Source organism: Centruroides vittatus, unplaced genomic scaffold (genome assembly GCF_030686945.1).
Source record: "Centruroides vittatus isolate TY-2023 unplaced genomic scaffold, ASM3068694v2 contig_134, whole genome shotgun sequence".
In the NCBI taxonomy this organism is placed as follows: Eukaryota; Metazoa; Arthropoda; class Arachnida; order Scorpiones; family Buthidae; genus Centruroides; species Centruroides vittatus.
Window position 1 is genome coordinate 1910072 of NW_027120852.1, and position 17498 is coordinate 1927569.

General features: G+C 41.8%; 1 protein-coding gene across 2 annotated transcripts in view; it reads left to right on the plus strand.

Annotated features, from left to right (window-relative positions):
- The window catches only part of wal (electron transfer flavoprotein subunit alpha wal), a 100998-nt gene that overhangs the window by 28995 nt on the left and 54505 nt on the right, over positions 1–17498 (plus strand). The window contains exon 10 of one of the 2 annotated variants that reach the window (XM_067289194.1): positions 305–479. The exons of the other annotated variant lie outside the window; for it this stretch is intronic. The gene's annotated coding sequence lies outside the window, so the exon portion shown is untranslated. Of the gene's footprint in view, positions 1–304; positions 480–17498 lie in introns of those variants that run through there. 2 annotated transcript variants of the gene reach the window in all.

A 17498-nucleotide genomic window follows, 5' to 3' on the forward strand; every position in this document is an offset into this window, starting at 1 on the left:
GACTATTCGCAAAAACGTCGTACGGGTTATTCTATTTTGTGGACGTGCCCTACTCTCTACTAGTAAATAATTACGGTTTGTCCGTTTTTTATAATGGCTTTAATTTATATAAATTTCAATCTGATTTTTTTGTATCTGTAAGATACAAAAAAATAAGACGACCTCGGATTTTGGGGGCCTTTTTATGATTCGACTATCGTCTTATCTGCGGAAATATACGGTAAGTGTTTTAATAATAAAATTGTCTGGTTAATGTATTATTTCTAAAATGAAAATAAATGTGAAATTTGTTGTTGTGTTTTAGGAGGAGGATGGCCCCGTAGGCAGTGACATCACAGATTCCTTTGCTAAAGTGGACTTTTGGTCGATGGAAAGAAATTTGCGGACTTGCAAATTTAAAATTATATATTTTTATTGGTAATATCGACTGGAAACGATGTACATCGGAAGAAGATAATACAAATGTATTTACTGCTGTAGTGGAACTTTCTCACTTTCTAAATGATGGGCTTTAGGTATGCTCATCCTTCGAAAATTTTCTGTAATTTTTTCGATACCGTTTTTAGTCACGTTCGTTCGGCTCCGGTAAATTATTAAAATCAAGTTTTCCGCCCGTCCTCGATTTAAAAAATTGTTTAGTTTTGGTAATTTTTAAATTTAAATTCCTCTTTTTGAAACTTTCGAAAACCATTTAATTGTTTTCACTTAAAACTCATTTTAAATTCTACGACATAAAATAAATAAAAATAGAGTTTTCGGACATGACAAATTAAAAATATTCATACAGTAAGACCCCGCTTAACGCGGGGATTCCTAGACGACGAAGCGCTGAACGAAACAGCGTTAAATGGGGTCGTTTTAACGTAGAGTAAATAGGGAAAGGGGAACACGCGACCAAAAGTAATCAAATTTTACAGTAAAGTTACTTTTATATTAATTTGCATTATAAACATATGCGCACAGAAATGTAAAGTTCATTTTTGTGACGAAGGTCCCGACTTTTCTGAAATTCTTGTTTTTTTGTAATAAAGTCGTGTAGTATCATTTGTCCCTTTCTTTTTTTAAAAGCAAACGTCGGTAGCGGGAGATGGTATCCAAAACGCCTCGTCTGGCTTTTGCTCTCTTTTTACAATCTGGATCGTTTGCTACAATTTGATCGACGATTTCGGTTATGGTTACCAAACTTTTACTAAGGAAATCTGTAGAGAAATTCTTCGGGTCCTTCGTTTTCAGAATCACTATTTTCCAGTTCTACGTGAATTCCTTGTTGGTAAGACTTACCAGAAACCTGCGGTAACTCCTCAATATCCTGCTCGTGTACTGTACATCTAGTCGCTTAGGTTGACAATTTGGTCGACCTAACGATACAGCGATAGGATCTTCTCGTTGAGAATTCTTGGATACCTCAGCCATAACTTCTTCCACGCTCAGTTCGTGTATTTATCAGTTAATGCTTGCCAAGCGAAGTCGATATTTCCTACGGCATCCGTGATGTTATATTTTTTTCAAAATTACACTAAACATACATTTAAGGAAAGTACAGCGCTACGACGAATTGCCACCTTTTGCCGATTGGTTCGTGTTTGGGAATAATAGCATTATATACGAATCAATGAAATGCCGCTATAATGTGAGTCAGCGTAAATTTTGAGCTTTTTTTAGGCTTCGAGCAGACCGCGTTATATCGAGGCAGCGTTAAGCGGGGTCTTACTGTACTGTACTGTACATAGATGTTTTTAATATCACTCGTACTTCTAGTATGCAGCAAACCGTTCTTCGACTTTCGGTAACTTTCTCTTTGTTCCGGCGATAGTTTGTACGGGTTTACACAATTCCAAAAAAAAACAATAGTTCGAAATTCGTGGAATTTAGATTATCACGCGATACAAGGCGCGTGCAATCGATAAGCGCTTTGTTTTCGTTACTAACCAAATGTGTATCGGTCGGAATTCGGTGAGTTTGTTATTCGTCTAATATTTCAGATTTTGGAACGTCGGAGAGAAACTGTTTTTATTCGAAACATTGGGCATTTTCTTACATTTATATTTTCTACAAGAAATGGCCCCAGTGGCCGAGCAGACTATATACCCCGAACACTGGGAGTTCGGTCGTGGGTTCGCGCCTCGCTCGGACGGGCTGGCCACGTGGAGTTTTCCGGGTTTTCTCCAAGTCTGTAACGCCTAAATAGGGACCAGTTTCCCTTAATGGACATTCCGGAAGGCATCCTAGGCAGATTGCCCGAGTGTTGCGTTGCCATAACTAACTGAACTTCTACAAGAAATTAACTAGAATTTTTCTACTTAAATGTGCTTGGCAGTCGACTTTTTATTCGGCCGCGTTAGGCCCATCCAGCGAAAAAGTAGAGCACAACGCCTTCCGACTTGTGGCATGCGAATTTCGTGTCGCGGTCTTTCAAACAAGCGTGTAAAGGAGGATGCACACATGCGGCGCGGCAAGGAAAAGCGGTGACGCAAACGCGTTTTCGCCGCGCGGCAGCACGACCACACAAGCGGCAATCCGTTTACATTTCGACGCATGCGTTCAGTATTCAAGATGGCGAACGATATCGACACTCCGCTCTCCACGTGTTTACAAATTTTGTTTTGTACGGCTCGTTTTATTTAGCTAGAAGATTTCGTCGAAGATTCGAATGAATATTTTGGATTAGAGATATCGTATTGGCAAGAATCTTGCCGAGATATTTTGTTGGATCGATAAAGAACTGATGTACAAAATAGGCTTACTCTTCGATTAAGATCTCTCGATAAAGAATACTATTTCGAGTAAGATTCGGTTGTTTTGTTCTTTGAATTAAATAATATATGATTACTGTATCTCTGTAGAATTTGTGTTAAATTTATTATTCTTTCCTCTTTATTCTGATGTTAGTTATCTCGGTTAACCACGTCGAACTTTCCGCCATTAAAACACCACGTGATTGTATTTTCTCACGTGACTGCCAGACGAAATGTTATTGGCTGATAGAAACGCGTCTTGGCGGCGGCCGCCGCGAAAGATAGAATTCGACCAACTTTCGCGGCATGAGAAAAGCGGCACGAAATAGACCTCTGCGGCGAGAAAAAGTGACGTCATTCTGCCGCTTTTCCTTGCCGCGCCGCATGTGTGCATCCTCCTTTACGAATATTCGTTGAGGCTAAAGAACGCTATAATAAAATAATGGACGTAAAGTAAACGAAATCAAATTGCGATCTACGTCGAGAATTAAACCGAAAATAAACAATTATCCATTGTCCATTTTGTCGTCGATGGCATACCGTGCGAAAAAGTGCAAAAGTACTTCCAAAAAAAAGTGCAGTTCCAAATGCCACAATGGTGTTGCTGGAAAAAATTAAAATATTACGTATAATTTCCAACCGAGGAACAATTCCCCCCAACGATGTTTATTATTAGAAAAACAATCGTTGGCGAAAGGTAGGCCGGATGACCGAACGGTCAAGGTGGTGGCCTACCGCTCTGCGGAACCCGGGGTCGAATCCGGACGGGTGGAAAAATCCCCAGGAATTTTTCGGGGGGTGGTCCGTCCGGATATGTCGGGCCCTGACCCTTACCACCTACCCCCCATTGTGGGCTGGGCCGAACCCGTAATGGGCTTTCTAAAAAGAGGCCCTCTTAATGCCCACAGGGCGGAAAGAGTTTTAAAAAAACAAAACGTTATACGATTAAAAGAATCACGGTATAAAAATGTAGCAACGAGTCACGCAAGTTTCCCGGTCGTTACGAGATTTTATTTAAAAAAAAAACCATTTACTAATTCATTAATGAATATAATTGCGTGTGGCGCCATCTATTATGAGATTTTTTAAATAAAGACTATATTGTTAAAATGCTACTTCAAACTGTCAATTTTTAAAATTTTTCTTCTCGCGGAGGGTACCCCAGCGTTGCGCGTAATATTCGTTTTCGCAAAAGGTTCATCTGACCCATTAGCCTCCCCTTATTTAGATTCTAGATTCGCCGCTGGTCAAGGGTGTCACGATTGTTTATTTTTCAATCGGGTGCCACTCAATGAAAGAGGTTGAAAAACACTGCACTAGGAAGAGAAAGGGTTCTGAAGGGAAAGGTATAAAGTAAGAAGGGGAAAAGTAAAGGTAAAAAAGTTCTTAGGACCTCAGAGCGCTGCATCGGAAATCATTAATAACCATAATTACTAAAGTTGATAATACCGTTATTCAATATTAACAATTACAAGAAATGACCCGGTTACAGTAAAATGCAAAACCCATCACATATGGGTAGGTAGAAAGTAACCTCGAACACTGCAATGTTACAATAATATTAAGAACTGGTTACAATTTTAGTACGCAGGGAAAATGAAAATATCAGCATACTATTATATAATATAATAATACTGAATACATGGTACTATACGTGAGGACTCGATACATAGTAATGGGAATACCATTTTTTTTCCCTTTTTATCTTTAATCTAGAATCTAAAACTAAACTATGTACAGAAGAATTTTACACTGTCGATTCCGTTGTTTCACTGTCTTCCTGGTCATCTTGTTCTTGTTTTCATTCTCGGGAATTTTTTCTTTCCTGTAGAAGTCTGGCAGAAGAGCCCGGGTGCTTTCAATAAATCTTTCAAAACACTTCCACAGATTTTTCTTATCAAAAATGTTTTGTAGTGTCGGTGGCCAATTTTGTCCTTGAATGCATTCCCTATAGAATGGAATGCGTTGACCTTCGTATCGTTCGCGGTGGAATATAAAACGTAGGGCATCTCCTACGCTATTATTGTCGCACCGGCATTTATTAGTGTTTCTCTTCTTAATGCGGTAGAGGTAGGCCATAAAACTGCCGTGCCCCGTTAAACATTGGGTGGTTTCGGATCTAGGTTTGTAGTAATTAGCTTTGACGCGATTAGTAATAGAGGGAATAAACTGGTAGCAGTCTCCCCGTTGTAGAATTATTCCAATCTTCCAGCCATTCAATTAGTGCCCATTCAATTAAGGAATTTTTCGGTGTTTATTTTGGTAACCTGGTATATGTATCCTGCGTCTTGAGAGTGCTAGCCATCTTGGCCAAAGAATCGGCCAGTTCGTTTCCTTTATGTCCTTTATGAGCTGGTATCCAACTGAATTGGATATCGCGGGTAGTACTGAGATATTGCGCTGCTTTAATAACTTCTTTGCCCAGTAGCGTGATGTTTTCGGTTTTTGCCAAGACACGAAGAACCACCTTACTGTCAATAAGGAATTTTATGTTACCTTTGTATTTATTTAAGTTATCTTTTATTTGGGTGATTGCTTTGTACGTGGCCCATAGTTCAGTTTGCGTAATTCTACAATGTTTAGCAAGTTTTAATCTGGCCTCATATATTGTCTTATTGCTGTTGTTTTGAATGCACACACCAGCTCCCACTTCGCACTCTTGCTTAGAGCCATCAGTGTACTGTACTCTGTCCACTGAAAGTATCTGTTTGATTCGGGCTTATTTCGTAGCTGTGCATATCTGCTGGGTGTAGTTCGAGGCATATATCATTACTAGTTCTATCAATCTCATATTTTTTAATAATATCAGGTACAGTATATTCGAGTAGCTGTTTGGAATCATTTTATTTTTAATTCGTTTTTCAATATCCTCCCGTGTATAACCGTGTAGTCGAATATTAGTGCAGAGCCAATTCCAAAGTGTTTTTCTTGCCGTGATGTGTATTGGCATTGGTCCAGACAGCTGTAGGGGCTGTTCGATAAGCACGAGTAAGCTTTCTTGCTGCTCTTCTCTGTATCGACAGTAATTTTTTGCAAACGTGTGTTGTTAAGTGCGTCTCGCCATACTGGGACAGCGTATAAAATTGCTGGCTCAATTGCCATCTTATAAATTAATTTGCTGTTTGTAAAGTTTAATCCCAGTGTTTTCCAACAATCCAATTGAGGAGGTTAGCTCTTTGACTCGTTTTCTTGCTAATTTCATTCACGTGATGCTGCCAACTGAGTTTTGGGTCGAAGAATATTCCAAAGTATTTCAAAACTTTCACCTGTTTAATTCTGTTGTTATCCATACGGAGTTTAAGGGTTTTTTGTAACTGTCCACGTTTATTTTTTCGAGTACACACCATCGCTTCACACTTAGCGTAGTTAATTGGTAGCATCTGTTCCTCGCTCCATTGCAGTATTTTGTGAAGTGTTCCATTAGCTTCATCGGTCGGTTTATCGCAATTTTTATTTGCTATCATTATAAGTAAGTCATCGGCAAAAGCTTGGACCTTTAGATCATTGCAATAGTCAAAATTCGTCAGTAGTTTATCAAATACCAAATTCCATAGTCCCGGGCCGCCAATAAACGGGAGATGCCCCGAGGGCATCTCCCGTTTATTGGCGTTATGTTAACAACCGGTAAAATCTTGGTCAAGTCCGACCCCTCTCCAGATAAGAGGAAGCGCGACTCCCTCTACGTTTAACCGCCGGTACGTCAGCCGGCCCGCGGCCTGCCAAATTCCCTTTCTTAATCTTTACCCGCCCCGAGATATTAAACGAACGAATACCAAAACAGGCTGGCGCAGGCGCATCCGCCGTTGTTTCTTTAGCATTTTCTGCCGCCGCTAACAGCCACGAAGGTGTGGCTGTTAGCGGCGGCGGAGCCGGTTACTTTTTGTATCCGTGGGTCTACCGAGTGGGAGAGAAAAGCAATTATTTTTGGCCGGTTTCCCGGGTAGAAACGCCCGGACGGCGTCCGCCATTACGCATTAATCCCGTGGAAAGTTTGGCGGCGTCCGTAATCGGAACGGGAAGCACCGGCGACCGTTCCGTACATCGGGCTGGTCGAATTTCGGCCGCCTCGTTTTCGTCACACCCAGGGCCGTGCGGTAGATTTTCTCAGTATGATGCGAATCTTCGAAATGCCGACCGCTTAAGGTGCCGCCGATGCGGCCGCCTCTCGGCATCAGAGCACGGCAAGGTCCGGTCACACCGCCAATCGGCGGGTCTGGTTATTTACGCGCGGAAAATTGCCGTCTTTCTTCGCCGCAGGTAAAAACGTACTTTTGTCGGCATTAACGGGCGGGTTTTTAATCGTCGCTCGCCGGTTTCCTTTCCCAAATATTTCCCGGAATAACCGACGTGATCTCGGCGCCCGATCCGGTAGAAGCGAGATGACAAAATGGCACCGGGCCTAATGTCGAGCGATCGGGACCAGAAACTGTCGTCCGCCCGAGATAACAGACCGGAGAATAGAATTACGTGTCTTTAGGTAATATTTGCCACCGAAAGAACGGGATAGCGGCCGAGGCTGCTGCCGTCCTCTCAGCCCGCTGATTTTTCTTTACCTTCCGGTTTATTTAGGGCGGTCCGGAATATTTCGACTCCCGGCCGGATGGTCGAGCGGTGGATGTGGCAATCTACCGCTCTGGGGGATCGGGGATCGAATCTGGACGGATCGAAAAATCCCCAGGTATTTTTCGGGGGATGGTCCGACCGGATATGTCGGCTTCCGTTCCTCGCCTCCCCGGCCATTGTGGGCCTGGCCCAATCTATAATGGGCTGGCTAAAAAGGCCCTCTTAGTGCCCACAGGGCGGAGAGTTTAAAAAAAACAAAAAGAAAACAATTTACTTCGTACTTGGGATATATTGAAACAGAGCATGGGGTAAGTTGGAGCTATATATTGGTGATGTGAAACCGTGATCACCAATATGTATATCATAAAGACATGTCTTCATTCTTATGTTGAAAATAATTAATTCTACTTTATGTATCTTCTATCCACTTTATGTATAGTCGCACAAAGACCAGGAGATATTTTAAGGTAGTTTTATGCAGATTCATCCAAATCACAATGATGGCGTACGTACAGTACAATAGATGTCTATCCGTGCGTTTTTCCCGTGATCGTTATTTGCACTGCATCATTTTCATTTTCTGCCCAAAACGTTGGGATCACTTTTGAAACCAGAAACCATAAAGCAAGCCGCCCGACGCCATCAGATTCGAGACCGTAGTAAATTCTTCTAGTTTCCTCAGTGTAACGAGCCACGTGGCTTTTTTGAGAATCAGCAATGATCTTCATTGGTGTTGCGTAGCTCATTTTCAGTTGCAATACATGTATCTTCGTGAATACATTGCTGGTAAAACGACACAGACGGTTGTAGGTGCTTTGTTTACACTTGTTAGTGTGAGATAAGCAGAGGGTCAGGGGGAAAACCTCGCTGACCACTTACGCTGCACGGGTTGGTAAAACCCGACCTCGTTGTCGTTGGATGGCTAGGAGGGCAAAAAGTGAGTGGGGAGGTGCGTCAGTAAGTCGACAGACGTCCTTCCTTTGACAGGAGACAGGTTTGACAAATAACAATAAAGGTTTTTAAACTAACAAAAGCGAACATACAATAAAATACACATAAAATAAAGGTATACAGATAATTACTGCTAAAATGCGGATAAAATATCCCTATCGCTACTCGCGATCTAACCAATAAATTAGTCACGTGCCTAACCTCGAGTGGGAGAGAGTTTACAAAGTCGATATACCTTGATAGGTGGTCCGATGACCGTATGCGACGACCTCCTGGACTATGGCAGTTGGAATCAGTCTTATGTCCGGGACTGGAGACACTGGATTCAGACTTTCCTGGATGATCGCGCTCTTTCCAGAGTCGGTCAGGGTTTTATACAATCGTTGTTGGCACTGAGCCAGTCTATTATTCAATGTTCGATGACTAATTTGCCGACTCGCGATGACCGTGACTTTTGTTTTCTCTTTGTGCGCAATACTTCCGCCGAAAATCTTGCCTAGTTATTCATATTCTTCTTAGCTTGCGCGTATCTGTACAGAGTCAGGTGTGATATTTTGCTAACCACAACGCGAACTAACCCATTCGATTCCGAAACACTTCTGACTGCGTTCGGCATCTTCTTTTCACTCACTTCTGTATTTTCTTTTATCGTTTCGTACCATCTTCGGAAACGGAAAATTCGTAGATTTTAAGTACGTTGCACATTGGAACAGTTTCAGCTCGCCCTATCCCATTTCTTGCTCCTTTCCCCGAAAGATCTTTTTGACGACGCCACTTAACTTCGTAGCCAGAAAAGATTTCCGGAAGCATTTTAGAGTGAGAAAATATCAACTTTTAAGTCGCCTTATATTTTACTTTATTCGTCATTCCCCCTATACTCCTCTTGCGAGTTAGAGCATTCCGTTCTAAACATTACCGTATCTTTTTACGGAGAAATCATTCATTTGTAAGTAAGGTGTCGATTCCAGTACTTGTTTAAAATTTTTGTGGAAACGCGGAATAGCGCCTGCAAAGGATTCGGCCTGTTCGGCAGAATCCTTTCCAAAACTTTACCCACAACCGAGGTTAGACTTGTGGGTTTCTGTGCTAGTTGAATCTTTCGAAATAAGATTAACTTCTGCCACTTTCCAACATCGCGGAAAATACGAATTATATAAACAACCATTAAACAACTTTAAAAGGAGTTACTCGAGACGAGTATAGCATTTCTGCAGCGTAACTGCATAAATGCCATCGGGTCCAGGAGACTTGGTAGGTGCGGCAGAAAACACAACCTGCTCGAGTTCGGTTTCGGTGACAAGAGGAAAATCCGTGGATTGGCTAGAATGTGCTTCGGTCATAAAAGATCTCAGTTTCTCGTGAAATTCGGTATCGTCAGTTGGATTGACATCGGAAAGTACGCGTCACGAGTAAACCCCCCAGAGTCCTGGACAGATTTAAAAGTGATATTGGGGACACGGATGTTAAAAAAACTGTTCCTTATTGTGATACGTAGGTAAACACAACCCGCACTAGAATACTTCATTTTTCTCACTGCCGTCGCTGTCTTTTATGCGCTGGCTACGTTCCATTTTATTTAACGTGTAACGAGTCCATCGACGTCGACGGTAGGATAAACAATGGGTACACTGCAGTATGTATCAGTCTCGGCAACAACCGATGCGTGGGTGAACGGTTTAATGTGCTTTTACTAGAACGTCTGGCAACCGAACAATATGTCGCGATACATCGGTATTTTTAGAATTATTTTGTCAAAATAACATTGGATTAAAACAGACGAATTGTAAAAATGATGATAATGAAATATTTTAATTAGCCGCTATTGTTGCTCCGTCGCAGCAACAATAGCGGCTAATAGCATCTCTCTATACAAAAACGATAAAGTTCCGTACTCCGCTTTCGAGGTAGTCTTCTACTTACTACTCGCGACACAGCCTATACGTTTCAATTGGACATTAAAACTTTTTAAAATCGTGGTCAAATAATCTTATATTTAATTACAGTGAATGGAATTAAATCATATAACACGCTAACAGTCTTATTCGATTTTTCTGATTATTTTAAAAGTGGCTAAATGTAACCGACGAGCGCCGCGCTCGTCGGATGCACTGTACTCATCGGTGAATATCGGAACACATTTTTGTACATCGCGGTTCATCCGTGCGCCGTTCGATGCGTACCGGAACGTACCCAATGATAAAAGCGCTAGTTTTAATCTTCGGATCGGGTGAAAAAGCTGACGTTGCCTATGCGCCACGCTGCGGAAGAAATCGACACGAATGCTCGCTCGGGATATAGACGTTTGTGTGTGTGAGAGAGAGACCTTAGCGCCATCTGACAGGAGTGTAGTGTAACGATTACACGAGTGAAACCGAATATGAAACAAGATGCGATAGCCAATTAGTCCAGGAAGAGAGAAGTGACGGGAGAATCCCGGTAGAAGAGGAACGTCGAGAGAATACGACACTGGAAATGCATTTCGCGTAAACCGGAGATTGCGAATATGAAGTACTATCAGGGGGAATCCTGACCAAAATTTTTGGGCATGCTGAAAGTTGTAATAAGAATAATAGACCCGTCTCTAGCACTAAACGATAGGCAGAAACGTTATTTGGTGTGAATAAAAAAAGTATGGACTATTATAAAGCCTATTATATCTACACACGAAATATATTATAATGAAAAAGTATTAACAATTTACGATGATAATTCAAATTTTCTGGGCTCTCGACACTGGGGGCCAGGACTTAAGCTCTATTAATCTCTATGTAGATCTGTCCCTGTACACAATACATATATGTCGACTGGGTACCGCAAGCCTTCGATACAATCCGGCCGTGTTAAATGCTTCGAAAGACACACTCGTTTGCCACGACAAACCTCTACGCGACGAAGCGACGAAGCGATCGAGATCGAGCATGGCACAGACTTAAAACCGCTAGCCGCTAGCTGCCAATGTAAAAGCTAACACAAACGATAAAAGAGTTTACACGTTAGAATAAATTATTATTGGCATATTCGTTCTCATATAAAAAGTATATTGATAGTCAAACTTTCTCTTAAGCACGCGGCGCACGCTAAACAAGCCCAGAGAATTCGCCCCGAGTATTATCCAAGAAAAGAGTAATAGGCAAGAATACAAATGATCTTACTGAAATAATTAAACTGTCATTTTTGTTTTTAGTTTAACGATTTTAAATAATACTCGATGCAGAGAGGGTTTAAACTTAATTTATAACTACGAAATGGCCGAGAACAACGAATAATACGAATAATCGACTTAATAGCAGTAGAAAAAAAAGAATGGAGAGAAATAATATTGCGAGGCTCGGTAGAGGCGGGCCAACGACTTAACAAAGCCGACCTTTCTACGGTGGAATTAGAACACCTGTCTATCCTAATTCACATTTTGTTAAAGAAACTAAAGGTCCGGACAAAATACGAATGTCGTCTATTTTTTCCGACCGCCGTATGAATTCTCGTCGAGTTCACCGATGAATTCTTTTCTGCATCGTTTGGCAAAATGTCCGCTTTTCGTCGTTATGTACTGTACTCATTTTAATTGTAATGTTTTTTGACAAAAAGTTCAATTTTTAAATAACACGATATTGAACTTATTTAAATTATATTAGTCGGTATTAATATAATATCCCAACTCGGATTAGAGGTGGGAAAAAATACAGTTCCGGTTTTGGAATAGAAACTATTCCCACAGAACTGCTTAGTATGTTGCACTTGACGGTTTCTCATCGGTTTGCTATTATATATAGGCCTATATAGGCTATATATACTAGCAGGTAAGTCCGGCCTTGCCCGGGTGAAAAATAAGAGCAAACATTCAGATTAACTGATTTCCTACTTCTAACCCTTCTATTGTATTATATTAGAATTTGGTTTATATAACTATAAAGGATATCTTGCGTAGCCGATTTTACCCGTTTTTATCGTTTGCAAGAATTAGGTCCCCCTTTCTTCCCAGGCTAATTAGATAATTTTTAGATGGGTCTAAATATATGTTCTATTTCGCGCAAAAACGCAAAAAAAAATACCGCATCTAAAATAGTACGGAGAAGCCAAGTTCTTCGGAGTAATTCTTAACTCTCTTCCTCTCCCCCGTGGGGGAATTTCCAAAAATCCCTTCTTCGTACATTTTCGTCACGTACCCTAACTGTACCAAATATCGACTTTCGACTCCTCGCCGGGTTCTGCGCTGATTATTATTATGTTGGGTTTTGTGGGTTATACTCGATCGACACCGGTGGCTGTGTCTATGCCGGACCAGAGTCGAGGCATAGTAACCGAAACAAAACAAAATTAAGTGTCAGCGTGTGTGTCTGTATTCGGGAATTTCCTAACAATAGACACGTATTCGATATAACGGCCTTCTGTAGTGCGATGTATGTGTTTCTATTCAATTGTAATGTGCCCAGGATTTTGTGTAGTGTGTGTGGTATCACGCCTGTAGAAGAGAGAACGACAGGCACAATTAGCACTCTGTCCGTCCTCCACAGATGCCTTATTTCCTGGGCGAGTTCCGTGTACTTGCTGTTTTTTCAGTGCGTGCGTTTGTATGTTGTGAGTGTTTGGAATGGTTATGTCTATAATGTATGTGATTTTGTTGCGTTTGTCGATGAGTGTGATGTCTGGTCTGTTGTGGTAAATTGTTTTATCGGTGATTATGGCTCTGTCGTAGTACATTTTGTAGGTGTTGTTTTCCAATACTGTCTGTGGAATGTATCTGTAGTATGGTTCGTGGATGTCTAATAATTTGTATTTCTTTGCAAGTTCTTGGTGTATTATATTAGCTACTCGATTATTTCTGTGTAAATAATCTGTCTGTGCCAAGAGCTTGAAACCGGAAGTGACGCGTTGCATAGTTTCTGGCACGATGTGACATTTTCTGCACGTGTCATTTGTGAGTGTTGCATCTTTGAGTACAGTTTTTAGTATTTATGACCTGATCCTGTACGGCAATCACGAATCCTTCCGTCTCTCCAATGAGGCATCCCCGAGCTAACCAGCTGTTCGTCGCTGTTTTGTCAACAGAATCCTGGCCAGGTCGTAGGGACGCCTGCCGTGGGGTGCCTTTAGTATTATTATTATCATCAACTCATTTCGATTATATTATGAGATATACCGTAATAGAAAACCGATGAGAAACCGTTGCCCGGGTAAAAAATAACAACACTAAAGATTAACTCCTTTAGTTTCCCGTAACTGATTAGAAGTACGAAATGATATAATAGACTATTTCGTACTTCTCACCCTTATAGGCCTATTATATTATGTTATAGTATTTAATTTATATTTACAAAGGTTATCTTACGTAAGAGTTCGTCACTGCCATTGACAAATCTGACAACAAATCACATTTAAAAAATTCTTTAAATCGTGTACAGTAGAGGAGTAAAGAATTTTTAAAATGTGTCGGATTGGGCACGCGGTGTTACGTAAGATAACCTTTGTAGTTATAGAAGTCAAATATAGCGAACATTACGACGAAAAGCGTATAAAAAGTTTGGTTAATCCCACCTCCCGCGGTCGCGTTTATCGCCGTACTCGGACGGTACGAAATGGCTCGGTTTCGTTGGCCAGTAGACACCGATCGAAAATACATCTTCAATTTTTCGGATACCGTAATATTTTCTAACGTTAAGTCTTAGAGACTGTGCCGTTGGCCACCGAATATCAAACGGAACCTGCGGACCAAATATTTAAACGTGGCATCCTGGAAAACACTGCTTAAAACGTATCCACGAAATGCGAACGCCCCACTGTCCTCCGGATTTTATCTCCTTTGTACTCGATGATAAACATAACTGCAACAGAAAACTAAAGTAACCAAATTGTAATTTAGTTTTCATTTTAACGTTAATCCTTCTTACTTTTTGGCCGAGCGATACCTACATACGTTTAACAATAAAAACAAATGGCTAAGAAGTCGAATGAGAGTATAAATTTTAAAATACTCAAAATTAATTTCGTTTTTCCTTAAAATTCGTGGAACGTTGTCGATTTGGATTCGGGATAAGCGTCGGCTGTTCCGTTAATCCGTTACGGTCGGTTACGATAACGGATTAATTAAATTAGCAGACACGGCATTCGGCCCGACGTCCCGGTTTTTTCGATTACTCGTCCGTGACCGTCGCCGTAATCCTTACGTTAGACGCCGAAGGCGGGAGAAGCCCGAGAGGTTTTCCGTTTCTCTTCCGGCAGCCCGCGCGATGGCTCAAGACCCGGAGTTTTCCCCGCACGCAAATACGAATTCCTCCGGACCGGGAAAATTTTCTGCCGGAATGCGGGTCCCTTTAGTGACCCCGCTCGACCGTGGCAACGACCCGTTCCCCCGCTGCGGGAGTTTTCCTGGAAGTTCCACCGGCGACTCCTTCCGACTTTCGGAACTTTTTAGCGTCGTTTGTTTAACGCGTCCCTCGGTCCCTGACGTGGGAACTACCGTGCCGAATTTCTTTTCTTAATCTTTGTCCCCCCGGATTAGACGCCGATGCGCCCGCTTATCCCCAGGACGGCCGTTTTGACCTTTCCGGATTTGGGGGTTGGAAACGTCGGGTCGAGGTTCGAATGCCAGACGAGTACAATATTATGTTATAACGGGAGGTAAGGTAAAATTCGTCTACGTAATTAAATATTAATTAATAGTAAAAGAAAAACGCCGGTAGCCTTTCTTTATATTCCTCCTACGAAACGCCAATAATAGTACGAATGCCCGGAGGAATAAAATATAGAGTGGACAGAAAACTTGTTGGCACGGCCGGCAAGTTTCGATTGTTCCGGTGGTTTTACTTTCTCCCGGGGTTGCGGAGTCGGTAAAGAAAACGAGCGCGACTCCGACAAAGCTAAATACCGAGTCATTTTATGGGGCAGAGGCATTCGTAGGAGGTACTCTACTCCGAACACCGAAAGGAGCCCGGGGCGTTTACCCAAATACTTTTATGGTTAGTGTTTTCAATATCTAACTTACATTAATATTTATTTGTATAAAAAAATAATTTTTAACAAATATTTAATAAGAGGAGAAAGGAGGCGATAAAATTCTACATCTACATAATTTCATTCTATAGCATTTGCGCTTCAGTTTCACCCTTTCGGAAGAGTTAGACCGACCGAAAAGTGTGCGATCTAGCTACTTCAACCCCTTGTTCGGAAAATAAAAATATATACTCCGATCAATTAGTCGGGTTTCCTTCACTAAAATACAGAACTTATTTAGAGCGGGAATTATAAAGGAATAATTCAAATTTAATTGGGTAAAAATTAACTTCTGGCATTATGGGTCTCGGAGGTCTCTAGCCGCAGTCAGAATCCTTCTCCATCTCGTTCGGTCTATAGCCTCTGCCGATCTTCGATTCCGAGGTCTCGGAGATCTTCAGTCACCCCATCTATCCACCTTTTTCTGGGACGGCCTCTCGGCCTTGTCCCTTTCGCCCCGTAGTGGAGCCCCGGCGAAGCTGTTGCCATTATAGGAAGCCTCGCTGTAATCTACCGGCCTTAATTATCTGTGTGATGGCGAGGTTGTCGTAGGTTGTCTGCAGTTCCCGGTTTGTTGCCCTACATATTGGTTCTCCATCGACCACGATACCATTATCATCGTAGTCTTTCACGCGTCCGAAAATTCGTTTTCAAATCTCTATAATTTTAGTTCCTCCCGCTTTGTCATTGGACAGGTTCCACATCCATACAGAATCACGGGTCTAATCGGCGACTCGTATACGGTTAGCTTCGTTCTTTTACTAAGGAGTCTGCTTTTACCACGTTTGTCAGCCCGAAGTAGATTTTGTTTTCCTTTAGCGAGCTAGTCCCTATCTCCTCGACGTCATCGTTGCCGTTTATGTCAGTCCCTAAGTATTTGAAGGATTCCGTACTGCTAAATGTCATTTTTTTAAAACTCTTTCTGCCCCGTAGGCACGAAGAGGGCCTCTTTTAGCCAGCTCGTTATGGGTTGGGCCAGGCCCACGATGGGGCGGCGGGTGGGGAGAGACGGATCACCCCCGAAAAATTTCTAGGAATTTTCGACCCATTCGGATCGATCTCGGGTCCCCGGAGCGGCAGGATGGAGCCAGTCTTCGTCGCTCGGCCATCCGTCCGTCGACTAAATGTCGTATCGTCTACGGTTAGATGTTCTTTTTGGGATTCTCCCTTTTTATAAATTTAAAAATAATTTAACTACTAAACGCGACTACTACAAAGAAAACTACATATTTAAATTAAATTGCTGCATCTTGTATTTAAAATAAATGAATTATAATAAAATACAAAAAGATTTGAAAAAATTAATAAATGTAAAATCAATTTTCTTTGATTTAAATAAAAAAACGAAATTAAATTTAAAATGCCGGAGTGGACGCATTTTTTCCGACTCCGCACCCCCGCTTTTCCCCTATACGTAACCGGGGAAAGTATTGGATGGCGTCGAATTCGACCTCCCGCAGGCAAAAAAGTAAAAAACGAAACTGGAGAAAATTTCCTCGTGTGTTGTGTCGGTGTCTACTTACAGTTAGTTTAATATCTGGGGACCGGGGAATAACGACACGCTAACTCTGGTGTGAGGGAGGCGGGTGCTATTAGATTTTGCAGGTAGGTTGCGACAGTTGGTTATTCGTTAGCGGCATTTACAAGTTTCTATAAGAATCGTCTCTACCCTGGAAAAAACCCTTTCCCGTTTTGTAATAATTAATAACATAAAAGAGTTTTTTCATAAGAAAATATACCCGACCAAGCCGCGGGCACTTCTATTTACGATCAACAGTATAAAAGTAATAAGTAATACGAAAGCCGTCGCCTGCAATTCGTCTTATGTTCCGATAGAAAGCGCGGCCAACTTATTTTGCGCAAATATTAGCTATAGAATAAACGTTTGTTCGATTTCGGATGGGTGGCGGCAGTGACGTCGGTGACCACCCGACCGAGCTCGAGCGGAGAATTTGAAATATTTTGACCGACGGCCTATTTTAAACATACTTCGCTAAGTTTAAACTTTAAAAAACACATAGCCCGGTCGTGTCACTTCTACATCAATTTTTTTTAAAAATCGTTCCGTAGTGACTACGTGACGTTCTATTATCCAATCGGAAGTAACCGTCTAACCGGCCCGTTACTTGGAAAGTTTTATCGCTGGTACCGGTACATACAATTGTAAGGTTGACGACGGGGGATGGAAATGTCGAGAAGGTCGACGGGTGCGATCGGTACGGAGACAGACTCTGCGGTTACGAGAAACCGTTCGTTTGACAC